This window comes from Schistocerca cancellata, chromosome 4 (genome assembly GCF_023864275.1).
Source record: "Schistocerca cancellata isolate TAMUIC-IGC-003103 chromosome 4, iqSchCanc2.1, whole genome shotgun sequence".
Classification (NCBI taxonomy): domain Eukaryota; kingdom Metazoa; phylum Arthropoda; class Insecta; order Orthoptera; family Acrididae; genus Schistocerca; species Schistocerca cancellata.
In genome coordinates this window covers 840,679,485-840,701,188 of record NC_064629.1, presented here as the reverse complement: position 1 = coordinate 840,701,188, position 21,704 = coordinate 840,679,485, and the positions used below count along the sequence as shown (strand labels likewise).

General features: G+C 38.6%; 1 protein-coding gene across 3 annotated transcripts in view; it reads left to right on the top strand.

Moving 5' to 3' along the window:
* LOC126184938 (orphan steroid hormone receptor 2-like) overlaps positions 1–21,704 on the top strand; it is a 125,553-nt gene that overhangs the window by 9,341 nt on the left and 94,508 nt on the right. For 2 of the 3 annotated variants that reach the window (XM_049927612.1, XM_049927610.1), the window contains exon 2: positions 5,102–5,215. The gene's annotated coding sequence lies outside the window, so the exon portion shown is untranslated. Of the gene's footprint in view, positions 1–5,098; positions 5,216–21,704 lie in introns of all 3 variants that reach the window. The other variant, XM_049927611.1, reaches the window with a different exon arrangement.

The window sequence follows — 21,704 nt, the reverse complement described above, 5'->3', positions numbered from 1 at the left end:
GACCATTACTTCTGTCACTGAGTTAGTGATGCCCTATCGAGCAATTTTATTCGGGAAAAGTTGCCTATGAGACCAAATTTAAGGTGCTACATTATTTACAGTAAGCATTAGTAGCATTTCATCTACAGTAAGGCAACCTGTTGAATGTTTGCTGCTCATGAATTAGAGGTGCTCAGTGAATCCAGTTAACTAGCGAGTAGGTTGGCCTGCATATTGATGCATATGTTTAGATTATATCCAGTACCACCATATGAGGCTATGAGCAAATCAGAGGACAATTGGAAAGATCAGAAGTGATACTCATATCATTGACATAGAGCCAGCCAGTGGATGCAGCTATGCCACCTAATGTGCTCCAAATGTGGATTTTAGGATGCTATGAAACAATGTGGTAGGTGCTCATTCCACCAAAGATGTGTACAGACTTTCACTCACTGTGTTATGGTGTACTGTATGTGCCAAATAGAGAAACATTGACTCTGAAGATACTGTTGTGTTTGGAATTGGAAAATATATTATGTTTTGCTGTGTTACAGTTTTGATGTTCGGTGGCTTGGAAGGAAAGTGCCAGACCATAAATCTTAAGGTCAGGTATTAGATCTGCAGATAATCATAGGATTTTTTTTTCTGTCACTTAATGCTTCTTCTGCTTCTGGCAATTATTTGTTAATGTTAAAAATACTAAGTTGCTCTGTGGAGGCGAGTGCATATCAGTTTCTGTAGGGTCATACATAGGAAAGCATTGCAGTATTCAAATCGGCCTCAGGAATGGAGGTGGTTTAGTTCTCTCTCTCTCTCTCTCTCTCTCTCTCTCTCTCTCTCTCTCTCTCACACACACACACACACACACACACACACACACACACACACACACACACACACAGTGTTATTGTTATTATTATTATTATTATTGTTATTGTTATTATTGTTACTATTACTACATATTCAGAAATTCTGTGGAGTAGGAATTGTTAAGCAAGTTGTGTTTAAGGTTAATTTGACTGTCTATTAAATTATTTAGTACAACACTGGGTAGGTGGTCCTAGATTTCATTCATGAATATTTCATCCCTTTCTGTACTGCATTGAGGCCAAGTGATTGTTAATATAAATAATTTCTTCTTCTAGCTGTGTGTTTATAAATTTTACTGTTTTGAATAAATTAAGTTTGGATATTAGGCTATTTCTGTATAAAACACTAAAGCAACTAAATTGCTAACATTTAGATAGATTTTCTGTTGTACTCTTTAGGACTGCAGCGAGTCAGTTGAGATGTCAGCAGTTTAGTTGCTTTTGTGTTTTATAATGTTGTGTAATACCCAAAATTATTTTATTTGTAATTACTCTGGCTGTGGGAGCCTACGAATTTATGTGAGTGTGATTGTGGCTTGCAAACTGTGATTGATTGTTAACAACAAACATTGTAAAGGAGGAAATGTAAAGTGAAGCCATTGTTAGAATGGCCATGTGTTTAAAGACCTGTCTACAGGAGGTTCTAGAGTGAGCCCCACATCATATCCTCGTTTCTGTGCAACCAAGCAGTTCTTTCTTCAGTGCCATAAGACTTTAGTGAACAAAAATAGGAACAGTAAGTCAACTTCTTGACATTTTCATCTTCAGACTCAGCAATACTTTCTAATGGTGTACCAGATCATGAAAGTACTTGCATTGCCACAGTCACTGTGATTTGGTGTGTTCAAGTATTCAAATTTTGAGTAGATTTTCAAACTGGCCACATGCAATGAAGACTTTCTAGTCCATGCTAAAGAATATCTTGTGCAGTTATATGTTTCATAACTCATGATAATAAACCAGGGATGGAATAAAACTGTCATGTTGGATACTTCCATCTTCCAAATAGTTTTTAAGCCTGATTTAGTATGACATTTTTTATATTCCAGGCTAATTTTTTAAAAGGTAATTTTCTATGATTTTTAAAGTATTTTCATTATTTTTATTGTATTTTCATTATTTTTATTGTTGTGTATATCAGTGGGTATAAGCAGAGGGGTGCCCTTAACTGCTCTGTTGTTTTCAATGTTGATGTCTTCGTGAACATTTGATGAATTATGATGCAGATGTATTTGCAGTTCTTTAATCACTGCAATGGGTGAAAAGCCATCACAGCATAAAATTTCTCCTCTGTTTTTGATTTGTGCACTAAAAACAGTCAGACACAAATATTGAGCAGAATAAAATGATTTGGAACATCCAAGATGCCATACAGTAGATACAAAAATAAGGTAAATAGATGGCACCTTGCTACAAGGTTATGTTGAATACAGGGAACTGACACAGTCAGTGAAATACCCAAAATGTATGTGTGATGAGGGGTGCCATCCCCAAGCAAGTTATCATCTCATTGTTAAGTAGAAATATCATGTGCCATTGGGAGTAGCAAACATCAAGCTGTGGATAATCAAATCAACAAGATGTGCATAATCAGATCAACAACCTGACTATGGCAAACCTCTTGCCAACCACACTAACCAGTTATTAAGATATAAATAGGGCATTGCCCATTGACACATCCTCTATGCTGATGGGTCAAGGTAGCGGAATCTTGTTAGCTGTCAAGTAGTCTTTGTATGCACATTTTCATGGATGAGACTTCCTAATGAATTTTCTGTGTGTGATGCTAAGATCTGTGCAGGCCTGAAGGTATGGGGGCAGAGATGGCTTATATGCTATCTAATCCAAAGTATCCAGACACATATCAGTGGACATTTTAATATGGGGTGTGCCCACCATTTTCCTCTATGATGGCTTTAATTCTGCTTGGAACACTTTGAGTGAGGTTCTTTAATGACTGTGGAGGAATTGCAGCCCATTATTTCTCTAGAGCGGACACAAAAGGAGGTATTGATGTTTGACATGGGTGTCTGGAGTGAAGTCGACATTCTAACTCATCCCAAAGGTTTGCCATTGGGTTTGAGGTGGGACTTGAGGACATTTCAGGAATGCTATTGTCCACAAACCATTGCTACAGATGCTGCTTTATGACAGGGTGCATTGTTGTGCTGCTGAAAACTGTTGTTCTTGAACTGTTCCTCTACTGTGTGCAGTACACAAGGCTGCATTTGTTACTTAGGTGACATCCAACAACTCGTCCATATTCGAAGTCACTTATCTCCCCTGACTGACTGATTCTATTGTTACCCCTTCTCTGCTGACTACACAATACTTCTTGCCCCCTTTTGTACTGGCAGGTCTGCCTGTCATGACATTTAGTGGTTAGTTCCACATTACATTGGGATGTCCAGGTAATTATGATCAGGTAGTGTAAGCATCAGAATTTTACTGTCTGATATGATTCTCTTGATGCCTATCTGCCTATTGAACGTATGCATCCAGCAAGATAATTCTTCTTTCCATACACGAAGCCCGCATCTCTTGAAAGACAGATGTTGTCTGTGATGCTTTAACCATAATTTTTGAGAATTCAAGAAAATGAGCAAGCTAATAGAGCAGCCAAGGGTCTCGTGAAGTAATCTCTGTATAGCAACTTAGAATGGAAAATTTTTCCTGACATGTCTAAGGACAGGGCAATGGCCTGTGTGAACAGTAACATGCATCACAGATTTAATTAGTGTTTTGCATTCAGTCTGTAGCTGCTGATTGAGAAATACTGAATTTACTGAAGGCGAATACAGATTCAACACACAGCCTTTGGTCACATTTCAAAAGGTTTATATGCATCAATCCACAGGATTAAAGCTGCTATAGGGTCAAAGGTAGTCTTATAACATATTAGTAGATGCCTGTATTATTTTGTCCATCCCATGTATTTAGTGCACATAAAAATGACGTTCAAGAAATTCTTGCGAAAGTTGTTGTGAGGGGACCTACTTTTATGACAGGCCAAGTAACTTTTATTGACTACTGCAATGCATTTCAAAGTGATGCAGATGCATGACACTGTCTTTCGGTGTGGTCACCAAATATCTGTCAATAACAGTCAGAACATTCTACCAATAGTTCAGATTTCTTGATGATGGAGATTCGCTCCTCGGTCTTGGAGCTCATCGAGAAATGATGAGTGAACTTAATCATCATTGGAGAATCTCTTTCCTCCAAATGTTGTTTCTACATGCCGAAAAGAGGGAGATTACATGGTGCAAGATCTGAACTTCATGATCAGCATCAACAACCTCTGTGCAGCCTTATGCACATTGTTAACACCATTTAACTGTGGCTGGGTGTGACATTACATTTGGTCTGTATATTGCCAGAATTTCAAGATGAAAATCTTTCTGGACAGTTTGCCCACAAGAATCATACTGTCCTGCGTACTCCAGCTTTGGAGTAAGTTCCAGTTGCCGTGTCATTTCAGTTGCACATGTTCTTGCACCAGTTACCCATATTGCCATAGAACTGTTTTTGCAAGAAACCCACAACCTTCACCCTCTTCCAACACTGCACTACTCTTACTACACAACAGTCATAGTGTGGGATGGACTGTGTTACTTTCCGAAGTCCTTACATAAAAGTTAATATCTCACATGAAGAGCTGCTTCTGAATTTGAGGATATGTGTGGGCTCAGAAGGCTCTGAATTTATTAGTTTCTTGCTCACGCATGCTGCACAAGTATTAAGATTGATAAGTTTTGGGAATCACCAAGGAATCTTTTTCTCCTAATTGTTGTGTGTGAGGAAGGAATAAAAATAATGTTTGTGGTTTCCCAGTGTAGTGTAAAGGAAAGGTTTGAGCAGTTTAATTACTGGGGAGCCACATTTGATTAAATTAACTCTTCAGCTTTGTTTGACACAGTCATAAGACATTAACAGGTATTGGCCTCTACTGGCCACCATCAGAACTAAAAGAACGGGGGGGGATTGATTCTAGTAAATTTTGCCACGTCTACATATAAAGCAATAAGTAAATGATATGTTACTTGTTTCGCACCCATAAAATGAAAGCGGCAAATCGTGATCACAAAATGTAATGCATTGTCATTAGAAATTGTGCTGTATCTAATATTTAAAATAAGTAAACTATGTTTTGTTGTTATTAGTAGCCAATCACAAAGTACAATTGGGCAAAATTAGTTTGTTTGCTGTGTGTGCATATTGTGTAATTGGTTTGAATTTGTTTTTAGCAGGACCTGAAATGAAAATACTGGAAATTATGAAAGTTACAAAATGCTGATCAACCAACTACTTACAGAAGCAAATTTCTTCTCTGCAGCTGTCTTCTCCTTCCCAAAATCACTGTGGTAAGTCTTACCAATTTGTTTTAGATTTATACAGTTTGCATTAATATTTCTGGGTGCACTTGACAACACAAAAATGGCCAGAGCTGAAATTGTAACTACTTGCCATATTTAACAGGAATTAATCACATTAGAGTGTGCCTGTGAAAGTGAAGAACACTTGTAGTTGTGTCTGTAATTGAAGGATTAACATTTTCGTGACACTCAACATATGGAAGTGCCTCCTAAAAATTGTGCATTGTCATTCATAGGATTACAGATCTGTGCAGTGTGCTTGATGTCACTGGTGAAATCAAGGTTATTACATTGGTAAGAAATACCTATATGTCGCAGTAGTTACTGTAATGTTTTGGTAGCATGGTGGCATAGTTGACAAGCTGTGATGATTTGCTTTGAATCCCACTTATTTGTCTTACTCTGTTGATCTTTAGTAAACACTAAAAAAACAGAATGAATAGTTCTCTGCCCAGACAGTGGAAAGACCAGGATGGAATGACAGTATCATTCAAAGGACCGGCTGCTACTCACCATATAGAGGAGACCATGAGTCGCAGGAAGGCACAATGAAAAGGTTGCTATACATTTTAGCTTACAGCCAAAAGGCCTTCTGAAGGAGAAAAAACACACACACACACACACACACACACACACACTGACCACCAGCCTATTGCCCACAAGGTGTATACGCCCTGGAAATCTGGGAAAAACTAAGGAATTTTTTTCATCCGGGAGAAACTGGGAAAAACACGGGAATTTTTTAGAATTCTAGAAGTTTTCCAGTATTACAGTTTTCAATTAAATGTTTGTAATTTTGACTGCTAACAACTGATAGTCTAACAAAGAATATTATTGTATCCCACTACTGCAGAATTACACTGTAGCAATAAAACATAAACGAGAGAAAAAAAGTAAAACTTAAGTTTCAAAGCGAATGTGCCATTTACAACATAACACACTGCACACATAAGCGTCTGCCAACAGCAAAATGTGCCAAAGGCATTAGGAGAAAGACTATGCAATACTTCATAACAGCAAATTGCTTGTGATGAGAGTGACATCATGTTTGTTTACATTAGCTCATTAGAGCAGTTGCCAGTAAGCTCATGCGTGTGCGCAGTTGAGCCACGTATGAACAATGCAGTCTCCCACTTCTGGGTATGTGAGGTGCGGCTGTTGGCTGTAGCCTCGGTAGCAAGCAGGCAGATGCTACCCGGAAAAATATTTTCTGGCACTCTTTTTACATTTAGTGATTTTGCTATTTGCTCTTTGTTTTACGTATCTCGCATCAAATGAAATCAAAACGGATTTCTGTGGCTGGGAGCCATCGGTTGAATTAAAATACATTCACATAATTATGGAACACTAAAATATGCTATTAGTTTCAGTTTTTTGGTTTTATTTTATTTCCAGGTTTTTAACAGGCAGCCATTAACCACCTTGCAGAACGATGAAGTTACATTTGTCTGTTTGTTAAAGAAACTAGACTGTTATTAATCTTTTCCACTTAGGCAGTCAATTTATTTGAAATTAAATGTTTCATTCTAGAATGCTGACTAGTTTCAACTATTTACTGGACTTCAAGCACATTTTTTCATCTTCTGGCACTATGGCATTATGCCATAATGAAGAACTAAACATGAGATAATGCAGTACTGGTACCCCAAGAAAATTTACATCCCCAAAACCACAATGAGAACATTAATATTAAGTTGGGGCCTACTTCATTGTGAATTGGCTTTCAGTGGCAACAGCTGAAACTAACCTGTTTCTAATAGCTCGTGGGGAAAATATTGCGAATGGTCATTTGAAAAGCATCACTTTCAATGTAAATATCCTTTTACGCAAGATGAATGATGTTGCATATCAGAATGTACGATGAATTTCTTAAATCACATAATATGTGACTCTCATTTAAAACTTAACACTTTGAGGACCAGCCACTTAGAAGAATTTTGAGCCCAGAAGACCAGGCATTTATGTCATTATTTAAAATTTTACTGGCATATTTGTGTGATGTGTCTTAAAGTGTGCTTAGTTTTTCTGGGGCTAATTGATCTTAGAGACCAGTAGTGTATGTGAAAGTGTAGCTTTTCTTGTAGCCACACTTGTACTTTAATTTAAACTAATAACTTTTCCTACTCGTGTGTTTGCACTGCTTAATAGTGATCTTTATGTTGACTGACTACATCACATGTTCTATGCTCTGAATATCTGCTTTCATTGTCTGGCGAGATCATGTCATACGAGCTATGATTGACTTACAAAAGCGCTTTGCAGTCTCGATTTCAATGCCTTGGAAACTAACATGCTGTGTTTGGTGGAATTAGAATTTATAATTTTGTAATATGAAAGCATGCAGCGTACTTGTTGCTGCACATCAAATTAACCCCCTCCCCTGCTTTCGGTTGTTTACTAATGTGCTGGGAAGTTAAAGCCGATGCATAAAACCTTAACCCTTCCTCAAAGGATTGATAAGTTTTACAGTTACAAGATAAAATATACTGTCACTTAACATGGAAAAAGTGTATTTTCGTCTGGGAGAAAGTGTATTTTTAACCGGAAAATCCAGCAGTCTTTTTTTTTCCCTTATCCACATATACATCCTGTATCCAGAACCTGCCCTCCTCTATAACATATACCATTTCCTCCACTGACTTTACACAGTTCTTGTTCTTCGGCCATGTGGTACCCTGCTCGTGATTGTTGATGCCACCTCCCTCTACACAAACATCCCCAGTGCCGAAGGCCTTGTCACTACAGAACACTACCTTTCCCAATGCCCGACTGACTCCAGAACTACAGCCTCCTTTCTGGTTACCGTGATAAACTCCTTATCCACAATTACTTCTCCTTTGAAGGCAATGTCTACAAACAAAACTGTGGTATAGCAATGGGCACATGTATTGATACCATCCTATGCTAACCTATCTATAGGCAACCTAGAGGAATCCATCCTAACCACCCAGAATCCCAAACCTCTCACCTGGTTCAGGTTTAGTGATGACATCTTCATGATCTGGACTGAGGATACCCTACCCACATTCCTCCAGAACCTCAGAACCACCTCCATTTCCTTCACTCAGTCCTTGTCAATCTAACAAACAACATTCCTCAATGTTGAGCTCAACCTCAAAGATGGCTACATCAGTACCTCCATCCATAACAAACCTACCAACCACCAGCATACCTTCAGACAGCTGCCACCCATTCCATATCAAGAAGTCCCTTCTATACAGCCTAGCCACTCATGGTCGTCGCATCTGGAGAAATCAGGGCTCGCATAGAAAAATTTAAGTGCTTGTTTTTCCCGCGAGAGTGGAATGGCAGAGAGACAGCTTGAAGGTGGTTCATTGATCTCTCTGCCAGGCACTTCATTGTGAATAGCAGAGTAATCATGTAGATGTAGATGCCCAGCCACAAAGGAGCACTTCCCTCATGACTCAGCAGGGTTACATGTGAAAGCAGTCATGTGATCAACAAACTAAGTTGCAACCTCTGTACTGCTCCCTATGAAGACTTGACAACTAACAAGCGCTCTTTCTGCACGAATGGCCACCAATAACTGTGGCCAAGAGACAGCTGGACCACCAAGTTGCGGAACATGCTGCCTGAAACAATGTGCGTCACCTCAACAATCGCTTCACAGCCTGTGCTATCTGTATCCTTCCCATTAACACCAGCTTTTCTGAATTGTGCACGTGAGAATTCTCCATGCAGTGTATCCTACGCTCTTGTAAGCCACCTCACCTCAGCCTTTTCTAGCCCCTTTCCTCTACTTACCTATCCCCTTCCCTGATCTCACTCTAGCACAACACAGCCTTCCACTCCATTCTATGCACAGTTGCAACTCAGTCCAGCTGCAGTGGCCAGAGACAGTGACCGAGCGAGGTGGTGCAGTGGCTAGCACACTGCACTCACATTCGGGAGGACAACTGTTCGATCCCGCGACCGGCCATCCTGATTTAGGTTTTCCGCGATTTCCCTAAATTACTCCAGGCAAATGCCGGGATTTTTCCATTGAAATGGCACACTGACTTCCTTCCTCACCCTTCCCTAATCTGATGAGACTGATGACCTTGCTGTCTGGTCTCCTCCCCCAAACAACCCAACACAGAGACAGTGGTCATTGTGTGTGTGTGTGTGTGTGTGTGTGTGTGTGTGTGTGGGGGGGGGGGGGGGGGGGGGGGGGGGGGGGGGGGTGCAAAAAGGTAGCAGTATTTTTGTTGTGCCTGTCTGTGACACTCTGTCTCCTCTATAGAATGAATAGTTCACTATTCATAATTGAGATTATTTTGGTTCTCAAAACATAAAAGAATGAACACTTCATGGTTCTTAATGTGGTATTTTTATTCCTCAGAAGGGCCCAGAGTGTGTTATCTTTAGATCTTATATCTCATACAAAGATCTCTTCACTTTAGTGACCAAATGCAATCTGTGAGGAAGTAGATAATCTTGCATTATCTGCCATCCTCTTACAAGCAGATGGGGTGACGCTCCAAAGATCAGCAGGGTATCAGGCTAGATTTCTCACAGGATCATTTTGATGCTAATTTTTTGCAGTAGGGTTGATATTTGGTGCACAAGATAGCTAGTTAGTGCAGAAAATAGCTAGTCAAGAAGGGAAATGCCATCCTGTCCTGGAAACTACTTCCGTATTATCACTAACATTCTCACTGGAGACTGATTCGGCAGTAAACAGGTTAATTCCTCAGGATATAGTTCTTGCAATGATAGAATCATGAAATTGACCATCTGTTGTGTGAAACGTTCGATGTCATGAGAACATGAGGGTTTCTCACTGTCACAGACAAACTACCACTATTAAATGAGTGACGAAAGTACTTGAAATCAAAGTAGATACTTTGTGGCCTGTATACTCTTATTGGACTGTCATTTTATTACATGTGTGTGTCCAGTTCCCAGACAGCTGCTGCATTCTCCAGAATCCTGAATATTGACTTGTCCATTATTGTGCAACTTGCTTATGGACACCAAATGTGTCCTTACCTCTTTCTAGAACAGTCAGTCATTTCAGTTGTACTAATTTTCTGTGGTAATTCATTACAAATACATTATTTTTTGTTGCTGTTATTAAACAGCCATTTGGAATGAACATTAACAGCTGTGAGGAATTAACGTCAAGAGTTCTCAGGTGTTAAACTGTGGAGCATGGTTCTTCATGTTTATGTAATTTTCACTGTTCCTGGAGTACTTTCTTGCACTAATTTAAGATCTGTTATTAGTCTTTTTATATTGTGTATTGGTGCTGTTCAAATCAAATACACTAATTTTTCATTTAAACCTAAGTTACACAGAGAGGCATTTTATTGCAACTAAGGAAAATTGTGTTTCAGTAAGGTGGAGTAGTTTACCACACTTGCCACACCTATCTGGGTGTTAGGTAGGAAATTTTAGTTTGTGGTACATGCTATAGGGTTGTGAGGTGATATTTGTACTGTTAAATGTAGTTTTGCTGTTTCTTAGAAATGACTCCATGCCGTTTCTGGAGAGCAGTTCAGAAAATGGATGTGATGATGGTGATTTTTTTTTCATGCTGAAGCAAGATCCTGCAGCAGAATCATGTTTGTCGTAGCCACATAATTGCTGAGTAAAGGCAGGACAATAATAGTTTCATGAAAAAGTCTGTTACACATACTTTGATATAAGGCTTGGTGTTAAAGTCAAAAGCTGGACACCGCAACAAGGTATGCTGTACATGTGTTCAGGAACTGAAGCTATGAAAAAATGGGATGTGGAAATGAATGCCTTTTGCAATGCCGATGATTTGGAGGGAGCCACAAAATCGTGTATATGATTGTTATTGTTACATGGTCAACATTGAATGCCATAATGCAGAAAATAAGGATATAAAACATCCTAATATTTCTTGAGCCTTACAAGAAGTTACACACAGTCAGTCTCTCCCTTTTCCTGTGCTGTTACTGGAGAGTAGTTCAGAAAATGAACGTGATGATGGTGATGATTTCAACCTGGAGGAAGATCCTGGAGCAGAATCATTTAGTCAAAACAAACTAACTGATCTAATTTTTTACTTGAATCTGGCAAAAGATGTCGCTAAATTGCTTTGATCAAGACTGAAAGCAGAAGTCTTCTACTACCTAGTGTATTTTTCTCTTGATACACAGGGTGTATATGACCCGGGAGATCCAGGAAAAACCCGGGAATTTTTTCATCCGGGAGAAAACCAGAAGAAACCGGGAATTTTTTAGATTTCCAGGAATTTTTCATTGTTTTAGTTTTCAGTTAAATTTTTGTAATTTTGACTGGTAAGAACTGATACTGTTACAAAGGATATTACTGTATCCTGCTACTGCAGAATAAGACTTCAACAGTGAAACATAAATGAGAGAAAAAAAAACGAAAATAACTTAAATTGCAAAGGAAATGCACCATATACCACGATGACACACTGTGCTCATGCAAGCGTCTGCCAGCAGTAAAATGTGTCAAAGGCTGTAGGAAGACTATGCATGCTTCATAACAACAAATTACCTCCGATGAGCGTGAAGTCACAACTGTTCACATTAGACTCATTTAAGCAGTTACGAGCAGGCTCATGCACATGCACAGTTGAGTCGCGTTTGAGCAGTAGTTTCTCCCGCTTCTGGCTACAGGAATGTGGCTGTTGGCTGTGCAAGCAGTCGCAGCAAGCTGCTAGATGCTACCGGGAAAAGGGGGCGCCAAATTCATGTTCTTGAGCAAAAAAAATTTGTTCACGAAGCGCCTAGCAACCAGCGCACATTGGTCTATCGATCATTCATATGATTTTGAAATGCATCCCTGTTGGTTTCTGAACATTTTTGTACACATTTTAAGTTGATTTCTGAATGAATCATGAGTTGATTTTTGAATGCATGCATAGTGTATGTGTTGTCTCTGTCATAAGAATCCTCGTCGCATCTAGAAATAAACTTTCCGCAGACTAAAAGGGATGGGGCTATACGAGCTGAGCAGAGTAAAGCCGAACGGATGAATGCCAATTGCTGTTTGATTATGTCGGTGATTGGGTTTGCGAATGATCAGCGTTGTTATAACTACTAGCGAAAAATATCATAGATCCGGGGCTCATGCGCAGAACAGTCTGAGTTATAGTGGGTAGTCTCCGCGTGACCCATGTTTACATTTAGTGATTTTGCTGTTTCCCCTTCGTTTACTCTCACGTCAAATGAAAACAAAACAAAATGGATATCTGTGGCCTGGAATTATCAAGTGAATTAAAATACATTCACGTAATTACGGAATGCTAAAATATGTTATTAGTTTCAGATTTTATTTTATTTCCACCTTTCTGACATTCAAGCATTAATCGCCTTGCAGAACAAGGGAGTTATTTTTGTCTGTTCGCTAAAGAAATTTGACTCTTATTAACCTTTTCCTCCAAGGCAGTCAATTTATTTGAAACGAAATGTTTAATTCCACAGTACTGGCTACTTTCAACTGTTCGCTGCATGTCAAGTGCATGTTTTCTTCTTCTAGCACGTATGGCATTATGCCATAATAAAGAACCAGATACAGTACTGGAGCTCCAAGAAAATTTACATCCCGAAAATCACACTGAAAAGCTTAATATCAGGTCGAGGTCTACTTCATTGGGAATCTGGACATACGAATGTGCACTTTAAATGTGCACATTTTAGTATGGTTCACAAAATTGCGATTCTGTTGGAGTTCCCTCTGATGTGTGGTCTTTAAATATTGTACACGTATGTATATACGGGCTTCTTACATCATGGTAGCTGCGCAAGCGCGGTGTCGTCTGTTATCTGCGCTCGATGGCAACTGCTGAAACGAACGTATTTCTAACAGGTCGCGGGAAAATATTGCGAATGGTGGTTTGAAAAGCATTACTTTCAGAGTAAATATCCTTTTACTGAAGTTGAACTATGTGCGAGAATGTACCATGAATTTCTTAACTCACAGAGTGTTTGACTCTCATTTAAGAATCAACTCTTTGATGACGAGCCATTTAGAAGAATTTCAAACCCTGAAGATCAGACATTTATGCCAACATTAAAAATTTTACTTTCATAAATCTTATAGTGTAACACGCGCAAAAAAGATCAACATTATATGCAAAATCTCAGCTCCTCTTGCAGCTTATTAACCTTAGAGAGCAATATTACGTGTGGAAGCTTTTCTTTTCTTGTAGCAACGCTATGTATGTTAATTTAAACTATTAACTTTTCCTGTTTGTGTGTTCGTGCTACTTAACAGTGATGTTGCTGTTAGCTGACTACATCACGTGTCCTATGCTCTGAATATCCGCTATCGTCGGCTGGCGAGATCACGTGACATGAGCTATGACTGGCTTACAAAAGCGCATCGCAATCTCTATTTCAATGATTCGGAAAGTAACGTGCAGTGTTTGTTGGAATTCCAATGTATACTTTCGTAATACCAAAATATGCAGTGTACATGTTGCTGCACATCAAAGATATTTCCAGAACATGTCTTTTTCACTGACTTTCGTTTTCTAATGTGCCAGGATATTCTATGCCTTTGTATAAAACCATAACCCTTCAAAGAATTGATAAGTTTTGCCGTTCCGATGGAAAATATACTGTTACTTAAGATGATAAAAGTGTGTTTTCACCTGGGAGAAAGTGTGTTTTTAACCAGGAAATCCGGGAATTTTTCTTCCTTGTCCGCGTATACACCCTGGTACAGGAACAAAGTAAAGGAATGAAGAAAATTCTTTAAAGAAAAAGATAATATGTTGTGATACTGAGGGTTTATTAACATTCTTGGACAAGATGTGGCGATATGAAAGTAGTTGTCATATTATTTCATCAACAGTCTAGCTACACAAAAATGACTTGTTTCATTTGAGTGTGGGATGGCAGAGCCAAAGATAAGCTTTGGAAGGTAATTAACGGGTGTGAAAGAAGAACCCTGTAACCTAGTTCTCAGAATATAATAAAAAGTGTGTTACAAGAGAGAATGAAGGGATCTTTGTGGGGGCTGCAGAAAAAAATTTAAAGGTAGACAAATTTTTGAGAGTACCCAGTGGAGAAAGGGGCTTGGATTTTGTTTAAGAAGTACTGGACAACGTTTTTAGGCAACAACGAGCATCCAAATTATAAAACCATAATTGAAACAATGTTGGTTGGTTTGGGGAGTAAAGGGACTAAACGGCAGGGTCATCAGTACTTTCAAAACAGTGTTGCAGTTTCATGAAATTAAGATACAGTTGCCCCCCCCCCCCCCCCCCCCTCTGAACCTCGGCAATGTAAGAGGAGGACAAGAAGGAAGATTCTACCAGGACATAAAGGAGATGGAAAAGAGATAGCAGACAAGGAGGAATACAGAAATGATGACAGCTATTGTCTCTTTTTGTATGCCAAATAGAGATGACACAGGTAAAAGGAGACAATCAAAGAAGAGGAAGTTTCTCATCATGTCTGACAGAACTTGATACAGTGAAAGTAAAGAAAGGAAGTTGGATTGTCATACACGTGTTGTAATTTAGAAATAATTATTAACATTTTTAAATGAACATATACCTTTTGTCTAATCTTGTGCAGTGTGTATTGATTCTGTACAAGGTTACAAAATAAATATTTTTAATGTAAGTAAAGAAAAAAAAATCTAATGTCATACATAAATCTTATGTACACAATCAGATGTGTAATTAGGCTGAAAAATACTTTAAATATCACCTTAAAGTTATAAAACATCTCTCCAAAAGTTCTAAAATGCAGTGTAGTGTTAGTGTTCATGTATATGACAGATCAATTGTACCATATCAGTGGGCTGTTGGCAGGAGAGTTTCTAGATTGCTGCCAGTTTTATCATCTGTGACATGAGAAGTGACCTCCTTTTGTTGAATACAACCTCAAACCTTCTCTGAGAAGAAAAAAAGAATTAAAAGAAAGTTTACCACAGTCAGCCAATTTTTGATGTGACATGTACATTGACTTTCTCAGAATTCAAGTGCAAAAATCTGCATAAGCTACCAAGACTGCATGCTATGGCAATTTAAGGGAAAACTCTGTACCATACACGGTCGATTGTCACATGTACTGGTGGTGGTATAGTTAGTAATAAAATGTATACTATATAAACACGTGTCCGATATTCGTGGACAATCAGTCTGAATTTTTTTTATGTCATTTCACCTATATGCTATAAATATGTGTGTATAAGGGTCAGTAATAATTTTTCACTTTCTACATTCCAAAAAATTGTTAAATTCTGCCTAGTCGTCGAATATGGGGTGTCTAGGAAACCTGCTTTTTCGGATTGCTAGACAACATTTAAACACGTCATATTAATGAGTTTTACTACAAAATGAAATTTACAGATACTTAACTTTGTGTTACACAGATGTGTTGCAAGCAAAGGGGGACATGCAAAATAAGCATGGTTCTTCTGTTCAAACAACTCTAATAAAAGCGAAGTAATAGAGTTGATGCTTCTATTCAGGTCGCTGGCCTTTGAAGCTTCTCTTCGATTGGGCCCTAATCAGTCGGGCACAGCGCTTATGTCCTCTTCGCGTAGAGGCCGCTGCTGTCGGGGGGGGGGATCCTGGAGAGGGGTCCGTCAGCATGCTATTGGCTGACCTCTTCTCACAGCCACCTCTTCTCTCTCATTCTCAACTGCCGTGCAGACACTTTGACTTTATGCCGTAACAAAAATAACAATTCCATCCCCAAATATTTTTGTAACAGTTTTTGGCACCTGTCTGTTTTTGAACACCTCATTGCACATAGATCTCGGAGGACTTCCTTCCAGGTGTCAAGTGCCAGTTGCCACCCAAACATTTTGTCACAGCAAAGATTGCTTACAGACTACAATGTCAAGTACTGTGTATCTCGTTGGTGACTACAAAACTCTTCTATGTTTTTTCATGAGGAACATCAATGATTAATTGAATGAATACTGTGCATCACGTGTTTAATCAGACAGATTGTCCACTTTTGAGATTCCTTTATGTTAAGTGAAAATGATACAATAGATATTTAACAAGATTGTTATCTGGAATTGCCTTATTTCTTAAATTATGTAATGGAAAAGAGTGTGAAATGGGAAATTTAGTCGTTTGCCTTAGTCATGTAAGATGAAAACTGCAATGTTCCTCAATGGGACACGGCAGTCTACAATGAGATGTTGTGATTAAAATTTATTTGTGAAATATAATACATTATGCACTTACAAATATTAGCTAATGACAGATACATTTTTTATCTCAATAAGGGCTGCCCACGCGCTCTCTGTTGTGAATGTGATGGTGAGAGTAGACTTATAAAGAAAAACTAGCTAATGAATTATCTGTTGTTGTGCACTAATAAGTAAAATTGGGCCTTTCAAAAACTAAACGGAAAACAATTTAGGCTAATACAGATGTGAACATGTGCATGATTCTACATTTAAACATTTTTACCTTCAGATCTACCAGAGGGAAGTGATGCTAATTAGTCTGTTCATTGCTTCCATAATTTTTCCCCTTGATAATTGGCTCCTTATTGATGAAGATCAGCTAAAATATGTGCCATTAACAGACCATTCTAAGATTTTGAGGGATTTTTTTTGTTCCCTAAGGAGATACCTATGATAACTTCTGCAAGGGGCTATGGATATGCTCTTACAACTGTTAGCATAGTTTTGACATAGCATTATTGTAGGGCATGTTTGGAAACTCTGTGACAGTCCAGCTGTTTTGAGATGTTCAGTGAATTATGCTGCTAAATTCACTTAATACTCCCCTATCACCTCTGTTCATCCACCATCACATGGCAATTTTCTATCACATTGGTTTCAACTACTGCAGTAAACACATGTACCACAACACGGTGTGCTTGACCTAGACACTGAGGGTATGTCATTGAACTCACACTTTTTTGGAACTTTCCACTCCACTCATACACTTATTGCGTTGATAGACATGCATCACCATACTGGACATTCATTCACCAGTTGATTTCCACTGGTTCCGTACTTTCACTGCTCAGAAAACATGTGACAGAGCACTGTTATCCCTTCGTGCATGTCGCAAGTGCGGCAACCATTTTAAACTGGTATTGTGGCCACATTTCGCATGTCTGTAGTATGCTGCTGCCAGTAGGGCATTCTGTACACAGGGTATATATGGCCCGGGAAATCCGGGAAAAACCTGGGAACTTTTTCATCCAGGAAAAACCCGGGAATATTTCAGAATTCCGGGAATTTTTCATTGTTTTAGCTTTCAGTTAAATTTTTGTAATTTTGACTGGTAAGAATTGATTCTCTAGCAAAGAATGTTACTGTATCCTGCTACTGGAGAATGGTACTGCAGTAATAAAATATAAACAAGAGGGAAAAGATAAAACTTTAGTGTCACAGGAAATGCACCATTTACAACAACAAAACACCGTGCACGCACAAGCTTCTGCTAACAGCAAAAATATGTCAAAGGCCTTAGGGCGAAGGCTATGTAATACTTCATAACAATAAACTGCTTTCTATGAGTTTAACATCACAACTGTTCACATTAGGTTAGTTCGACCAGTTGCCAGTGGGCTCATACGCATGCACAGTTGACTCATGTATGAGCAGTACCTTCTCTCATTGTATCAGCAGTAGCAGCAAGCAGCCAGATGCTAATGAGAAAAATTTTTCTCACGTGCCCATTTTGCCAGATTCGATCATGCGCAGAGTTGTCTGAGTTGTAGTGGGGAGAGGGTTAGTCTCTACCTGACCCCTGTTTGCGTTAAGTGATTTCGCTGTTTCCTCTTTGCTTACAGCTCCCGCGTCAAATGAAAATAAAACGGATTTCTGCGGCCGTGAGCTATCAACTGAATTATAATTCATTCGCATAAGTACAGAGGAGAAAAATATATTATTAGTTTCAGTGTTCTCCTTTTATTTTATTTGCAAGTTATTAGCAGTCAATCATTGGTCACCTTGCAGAACAGTGAAGTTAGTTTTGTCAGTTTGCTAAAGAAATTTGGCTTTATTACTCTTTCTGTTAAGGCAATCAATTTATTTGAAATGAAGTGTTGCATTCCACTGTACTGGCTAGTTCCAACTGTTCACTGAATTTCAAGTGCACGTTTTCATCTTCTGCCATGTATGGCATTATGCCATAATAAAGAACCAAATATGAGATAGTACAGTACTGGTACTCCAAGAATATTTACATCCCAAAAACCACACTGAAAAGCTTAATATCAGATGGGACCTACTTTGTGGTGAATCTGGAAAAAACCAATGTGCACTTCAAGCCGAATTATGCATTTTAGTATGGTTTACAAAATTCCGATGCTTTTGGAGGATCCACTGATGTCCTGTTTCTTTTATGGCATAATGTAAGTTCTCGTAGTGCTTTATACCTACAAACTTGCGGACTTCCTACGCTAGTGCAGCTGCGCACGCGCAATAATGCCTGTTCTCTGGTGATCTCTGGCAACTGCTATATCGAACCTATTTCTAACAGTCTCTGGGTAGTATCGTGAATGGTGGTTTGAAAAGTGTTACTTTCAAAGTAAATTTGTTTTTACACAAGTTGAATTATGTTACGTGTGAGAAAGTGGGATGAATTTCTTAAGTCACAGAGTGCTTAAAACTGAACACTTTGAGGACCAGCTACTTCAAGAATTTCGAGCCTAGAAGACCAAACATTTATGACATTATTTTAAATTTACTGGCACATTTGTGTGATTATCTTAAAGTATAACACACACAAAAGAGATCAATATTACATGTGAAAACTGAGCTTCTCTTGTAGCTTATTAATCTTTGAGACCAATATTATCTGTGAAAGCTTAGCTTTTCTTGTAGGCATACTATGTATGACGGAATACCCACCCACCTCCCCAGGAGTCGGAACTCCCGCACGCACCCTTCAGTATTATGATTAGTTTTTTTTATTTAAAACAAAAGAAAAATCTCACGGGATAGATAAGGATGGTTCGTTTATTAGCAATGGTAATACAAAGTAATGTCTCCTTGTACAACAGTATATTTTGTAAGAACCCCAACAATCTTGGACCATACATTTAGTCTCTCATTAGCATTAATCAGAGAGTAACCCAGAGAGCATCCCAGAGTGCCCCAGAGAGCATCCCAGAGTGCCCCTGAGAGCAACAACACCAAGAAGAATCGCTTCTCGGCTTTTGACAAGATCAATGCGTAGTTGTACTATTAACTTTTTCCCGTTGTGTGTTCGCTCTACGTAACAATGATCTTGCTATTGGCGGACTATAACACATGTCCTATGCTCTGAATATCTGCTGTCATCGGCGGGCGAGGTCATGTGGCATGAGATATGACTATCTTACAAAAGGACATCGCAATCTAGATTTCAACGCTCCGGAAACTAACGTGCTGTGTTTGGTGCAATTTGAATTTAATCTTTTGTAATACGAAAATATGCAGCGTATATGTTGCTGCACATCAAAGGTCTTTCCAAAATGCCTCTCCTTTTTTTCATCAAAAGTCTTCAAAACTTCTCTCCCCCATTTTTTTTTTTCGGGGGGGGGGGGGAGGGGGGGGGGAGTTCCACGCCAGCGTATAAAATGTTAACCATTCAAAGGATTCGTAAGTTTTACAGTTCCAAAGGAAAAATGTACGGAAAACCTACTGTCACTTAGTGGCGAAAAAGTGTATTTTCGCCTGGGAAAATGTATATTTTTTAAACGGGATATCCCGGAATAATCCGGGAATCTTTTTTCCTTGTCCACGTATACACCCTGGTACATCATTGGTAAGAATACTGCCAACTTACAGAACATTGCGTGAAATGTCAATTTTTAATTAAACTTTTGAGGTTTTCATTTATCTCCCCCTTGTACATGTAAGTTATGATTGTTCTTAACTTCAGTATTGTGCATCATATGCCTTATAGTGTTTATGCCAGTGATAGAGTTCTCCATGCACTATTATCTTCTGTACCTTACTGGTACCACTGTTGTTACATCACACAAAACCTGCACTATATGTCAGTTCACAACTTGCTGGTGGGCTCCTTCATTTGTTTTTAATCCAGCTGCAAATGATCATTATAAAATTCAGTAATACAGTCATAAGAAAATGTCACTGTATGTGCTGCTGCTGCTGCTGCTGTGTAAGTTAAATCAGCCACTGATAAACTTTTAACTTTCTGGTAGGCAATGATACGCTTAATTTCCTGTTACTGCAATATTATTATTTTGCAGAACTCAGAGCCATGCCATATGGTTGGGCCAACAGCTAAAGTAGTTTTATCATACCTTCTGCTGGAAGTGGCTCTCTGTGATTTTCAGTGAAAAATCTTGTCACATTTGCTGGGAGAAATTAACTACAGTATAACCCTCTTTTGCGTTCCCGGAATTAACATTTTCATTGCATTTAGGACATTTTTCTATCAGTCCTGTCAAATTTCCTGTGCCCCTGATGTTAATTTGCACCTGATTTTGTGTTACCATATTCATCATTTTCCCGCGATTTACATTTACAAAAAAATGTTTGTGGAGAAAAAATTTTGTAGGGTGTCCAGTAGTGTTTACAAATAGTACGTGGTTAATTTCCTTGACACCAGAACACTCTACTCAGCGGATTTGAACTGGTAAACATCTAAAAGTTGGAACAATTCGTGCCATATTTCCCACTGCTGCCAAGCTTTACTTGGCGTGGTGGCTGATGTGAGTAATTAGGTTTATTCAAATAAAGATATCATGACCAATTACAACAATTTCCAAACTGTCTCTGCTGCACAAATACAGTTTCATGATTGTTGTGATCATTGTGACACCTTTGTCTGCGTTGCTCAAATGTTTTTAGTTTAAACACAGTGCCTGTTACTTAATTTTATTCATACTGAGCAAAACATGTGTCGAGAATTTATTCTTGTTGTCAAGTGCAGTATTTGTGTTTGAATTTTTTGTGATGTTACACAAACAAACAATGTGAGTGATAGCTAGTGTGTGTGTGTGTGTGTGTGTGTGTGTGTGTGTGTGTGTGTGTGTGTGTGTTTTCTACTTAACTGATGAGGCACAGCACCTGATAACCTCAAAAAGACAACTACAGTGCAAGAGATGCAGAATAACACACATTCAGACACCAATCAAAATACTTATTTACATATTTGCACTTGACAACGAGAAGAAATTCTCGAAACACGTCGTGCTAAGCATGAAAAAATAGGTAACTAGTGCAGTATTTCATTATTTAGATAATGAATGACAGCTGCAGACATACAAGAACATTGGTTATGACATATGAAATTGAGTCAAACATTCCTACTTCCCAGACAGTTATCAGTTCCAGTTACATCAGCGTTTTTTTAGATAATAAACCTTCATTAAATAGTAAAAAGTCCCAGACAAGTCTTTTGATGCCTGTTATGTACATATATCATACATAAAGTGCAAGGGGATATCTTATACATAACTTTTACAGCTTAAAACATTGCTTACCACATTTTACATTTTCCTGTGTTTACATCATTTTTTGAAGTCCCTTGAAAAGTGTAAACATGGGGTTTCACCGTACATATCATTTTAAAGGAAGGATG